The 5,488-nt window shown below is 33.2% G+C and overlaps 1 non-coding gene across 1 annotated transcript; it reads right to left on the reverse strand.

Moving 5' to 3' along the window:
- Positions 1–5,417: 5,417 nt before the first annotated feature.
- Trnag-gcc (transfer RNA glycine (anticodon GCC)) lies at positions 5,418–5,488 on the reverse strand. Its single transcript has one exon. It is a non-coding gene; the product is annotated as a tRNA-Gly (tRNA).

Genomic DNA, 5,488 nt, shown 5'->3' on the forward strand with positions numbered 1-5,488 from the left:
GGGGTCCCGTGTGACAGTCCTGTACTTTGCGGCACGTCAGAGAATTGGATTGGCTCAAACCAGGGCTGTATTGTGTCTGTGCACCATTCTCGAAATATTTTAAATAACTAATACTCTTACCAGAGCACTCGTCGAATGGGCAAGGCCCGAGTGCGAGTGTAAAGAAGCTTACACACCAACGGGTGGTTAAAGCAATTAAGCAACCCCGTCATAATTGCAAACAATGCTGCTTTTTACAAGAGTAATGCAATGATGAAAACGGCAATAGAGTATGTCATTGGACAAGCAACATGTATTTGGTTTAATAATAATGACATAGATTTTGTTGTTATTGTTTATTAAGGTTCATAAACCTTCGTCTTAGTGTGAGGGTAAGATCACAACCTAGCCCGACTTTAAATTAAAAATAACTTCAAATATTGTCATGAACTCAGCAAACAAAATGCAAGGAATAATAATTTGACAATATCTTGAAAGGATTGAGGAGATGGCTACATAAATCATGGTTACCGAACTGGCATCTTAACGTTGTCAGTAGGACTAAAGTATTAGGTTAACCGATATTTACCGCTTTAATTCGAACAGGGTCTGCCGCGAGACATTCAGACCTCTCTACCGACTGAGTTAAGTAGTTAAGTTACATTATATATTATTGAACCTTTTACCGACATATACAGTACAACCTTTGGGGTACTTAACCCAAAGGTTGTACTTTTTCATGAACATCCGGCGCTTAACCTTTAGGCGACAGTCAAAAATTGTATATTCTCGATGGTTAGTATTTTTGAAAAAAAGCATCATTAATAATGCTTTACTACATTTATATATGCATATTTTATGAAGGAAAATGCAAAGGATATATTATTATAGGATATATAGCATTTAATGATGATGTCTTCCAAAGGTTGTTCAAATTGGCAAAATATCCCAAAGGTTGAATTTGTATATATATATATATATATATATATATATATATATATATATATATATATATATATATATGGAACGATCAGCAAAACAAGCAGTGATTTTGGGGTCTTATCTAGTTGATGGATATCCAACTGCAAACCTTTCATCAATATTCAGTTATAGCAGTATTACAATTAAAAGCTTTTTCAGAAAAAAAATTAACTTGAAAAAAAGGATATATCATGACAAAGCATCCAAGTATTACACGACAAGGCATGGCCTTGAAAATAAAATATTCGAGACGGAGCAACAGTTCTGATGATCCCATCGCATAATTAAGTCATATAAAAAGCAACAATCAGACATACAATGGCATTGCCGATAATGATAGTTTGCGCTAGTGCTTTAGAAAAGAACACCGTCAACCTGCAGAAATGTGTATTTGTGTATTTGTGATACCTTAATGAAGTCCCTTTTATAACAACTAGATTATACACTTATATATAACATACAAACTACTGGCGTTATCGGATACCATCGTTGATAAAAAAAAATCTCATATATAAAGACGGCGTGATGCCGAATTCACATACTGATTCCTTGGCTAGAAAGATAATTTATCGAATGTATAACCCTGCGAACCGCTACATACAAATATCAGAAAACAGATGTGTTCTTGTTTATTATTTCAAATTCAGTTTAAAGTTATAAGCTGTTGGCAGACTACGTCCAAACGGATGTTACTTATTAGCACGTAATGATGAATTAAACGCACTTATCCAAATTATTTAACTGTTAATTGTTTATTCAAATTCGAGCATATGATCATATTTTTAAAATCAAAGCAGGTGTGGTTTGTTTTATAGCCGTTCCAAGAAAACTACATAATGAATCACATAGTGCCATAATTCAATGTGCTAAAAATGGTTGCTAATGAAATAACTAACAGCTACGTATAAACCTCAAAATGTTGATTATATAATCAGTTCCATATTTCATACTTACCTTTATTTTATAACCAAGATATTTACTAAAGAGTGTATGCTCATAACATTAAATGAACATCATCTTCAATCAGATTCGAAAATTGTACGTTCAATGTTGCATATCGCCAATGTGCCCGACGTCAATCGTACTTTGCTTCAGTCACTTCCGCTCAGGCATTGTCCTACGTGTCTATATCTTTAATTACAATACCTGAGGCTTAAATTGTGTACATGGATTGATCGCGCTAAAGAACCTCCAGCATTGCCATCCAAATTGCACAGAGGAATATTTTTTTAACAATAATTGATCGCAATTCATTGTTGAACATAGTTTTCAGATTTCACTTGATATTGTACGAAGTTGTAGACACAAACACACTTCAAAAATAAAATCACACATAACTATTGATACATTTTTACTTTACCAATATTTTTCATTTGTAACACAATGCTTCTATATATAAGTTCGTGTTTAATGTGTATACAGCTATAACGAATATGAGGGGTTTGTTTTTTATCGAACATTGTCAACCAATGATTTTAAATGTACGTATCAACTTTACATAACGAATTGAAGAATATGTCAGATCATATCCGATTTCAATTGAGAAAACAAACACAAAAAATAATTACAATTACTATATCTGTTATATAATGTTTCAATGTTCAACTTTTTTATGTTTTAGCATTAAATGCCCCTTCCAGTAAAACATTGTTTTATTGGGATTTCAAAACCGAACGGTATTACCAATGGCAAGCAAAAAATGACAAGATATCAAGTATGTATTACGTCGCACACATTATTTTAACAGCAACAAGCCAACTATAAGACTCTTGGGTATTGTTTGCAACATCAATAATGTACAAAAATCTACAAAAATGGACAAAACAAGACCGTTCAGTGGATCTCACATTAATCATTTTGGCCTTCCTAAGCAGCACGGTTTGTACTACAACTTTTATTATGTCTACGGCAATATAAAATGTACAAAAGAAATATAATTCCCTGGTTTTCCGTTGTTTATTATGTTTATGTACAGCTTTAAGATTTTCTCTTGTCAGATATTTCGGTCATTCATACAATAAACCATCTACTCTGTTATTATGTGTTTTGTCTTCAAACAAGTGTCTAGCCCGCAGTACTGATTTATTATGGTACAGATTTGAGCTTTCTCCTTTTGTGAGGTTACTCGGCATTTCATGCAATAAATCATCATCTAGCCATTTATAAGTAAAGAATGAAAATTAGGGCATGTTAGATAACAGCAATTAAATTGACAGTGCCATCTTTTCCTAAACTAACTAGTAGGGCTACGTGTGGCATTATTTATCTACCTCGATGTATCTATATGAGTAAGGCTAAATCCTTTTCATAATATCATTGTTTAAAATTCTAATTTAGACACCAACCTCTCGTATTATAACGACGGTAATAAAGCACATCGAACGAAACATATTCCTTTATTGTGTCGGTTATTGCGGCCTTAATTAATATCCTTACTGAATGGGCTGGGCTTTCACGTTCTTAATCACCCTTATTTCACTTGACAGGTTATTTGCATTGTAACACAATACACGAAAAGTAGGATGTTTGGAGGCAATCTCATCGAAGCTGGCAATAAAACATGCCATTCAAACCCGCATGTGCATTTGAAGTTAATATTGACTCAATTAAAACATTTCTAAGCCATAGAAAATCTAATCGACTTTATACAGAAATAAAAAACAAACAGGCGTTCTAAATACTCTTCGGAATCGCAAAGTGCATCTATTTTCTTTAAGCCTTACGAAATTCACTTAAATCCCGATTTAGTATTAATTCGTTTAAAACTTAGATGTTTTGATGACAAAGACATTTGAAGTCGAACAACTTACATAATGACCCTCTGACAGAAATTGAAAATGTTTGCAATAATAATCAATATTGCATTTTGCTTCGCAGTTCAAGTACGTTTCTCTTATCATATCAGTTTTGCAAAACAAACAATATAACGTTGAGTGGACGCGTTAGCACTGAATATATTTAATAGAACACAAACCATAGATTGGTGCTTTGGTTCAGTTGTGTTGACGGTGTATGATTATATAATGACAGAAGGTAACAATTCTTTTTCCTGTTGATTTGTTTACAAATGCCAATAGGGAGAATTTGCACGGAAAGGTAGATTGTAGGAAAGGCACACATTTGTAATATTATTTATCTAAATAATAATAGAATGATGTATTTTACATAACCTGGCGTTTTTGAAAGTGTCAAGTTGCCAAAAAACACTCATTGCAATCCGACACCTTTTTGCTATCTGTTTTGATAAAAGGAAAATGTATGGTTTTAATAATGCTGTTCCTAGGCGATTAAGACAGTTGACATTTTACAAATCCAGGCTTGACGTTTTACTATTAAAGGATACACATCGTAGACGTTGAATAAAACAGCGTTTCGAAATACGTCCCCCTACACCGGTCGAGAATGGAATTAAGAGAAAATGTTATAGCTGCTCTGAAATTTCAGGAAATATACCAGATATGTTGTAGTAATTGCATGGTATTATTTTTCATGTGCAATGATATTTGAATGAAAGTTCGTGTTTTGTGATGATATACACCAAAACAGTGAGAAATTCGGTTTACTTCTAGAACGTATGGGTGTGGAGAACAATAGTAAGTGTGACTATGCGTTTACATATAATATTCCAAATCATGATAGTAAGGTGAATCTTTACAGATGACATTAGAGTTACATTTTGCTTCCTGTTCAAAAGAGACACTCGAATTTGATATATAATTCACTTCAGAATGGTTTGATAATAAAATAAGAATGAACTGATTATCGACTGATTGTTTTACAAATTGTTTTAATTACTATGTCCCGATTTAAGATATTGACGGGTTTTTGACGCCCATTCGATGCTGTATTATAAACAGTAGCGCTACAAACTGTCCTAACCTATCATATTGTAATGCTACGCCCCGACATACAGTATGTAACGGTAAACCATCCTATGCCAATTGGAAGAGCACACTTACAATTCACCAACTTTATTTACTCACATTCTCGTCATGACGCTAAAGTTTGTTGTAATAAACTTTGCTAAAGCACGTGTTTATATTAAAAGTATACTCTTATTTATTTGATGAAACAAACATAAAAAATTGGTTAAGCAAATCCGTAGAATATAACGATATAATAAAAGAAAAGTGTTGAAGCCTGAAATAATATATCACAAATACGAATGTAAACAAGTATTGAATTAACGTGTACATCAAATCAAGGCCATATTTTAATAAAGACACATATATGATGGGTTGCAATACATGTTCAATAGTCTGAAAACACGCTTAAATTATAATACGTTTTTTTGGGGACAAGCTTTCCTTTTGCATGCAAAATCTAGAAGTTTTAAAAAGCTACAATGTAATTGACTATATCATGTTCCGTCCATACCATAACATGTTCTACCCCTTATATACTGTTAGATGCTTAGTAAAATATAAACTGGGGATATATTATTATTGTTAAAAATGTGCATCGGCCGGGAATCGAACCCGGGCCGCCCGCGTGGCAGGCGAGCATTCTACCACTGAACCACCGATGC

Source organism: Mya arenaria, chromosome 7 (assembly GCF_026914265.1).
Source record: "Mya arenaria isolate MELC-2E11 chromosome 7, ASM2691426v1".
Lineage (NCBI taxonomy): Eukaryota > Metazoa > Mollusca > Bivalvia > Myida > Myidae > Mya > Mya arenaria.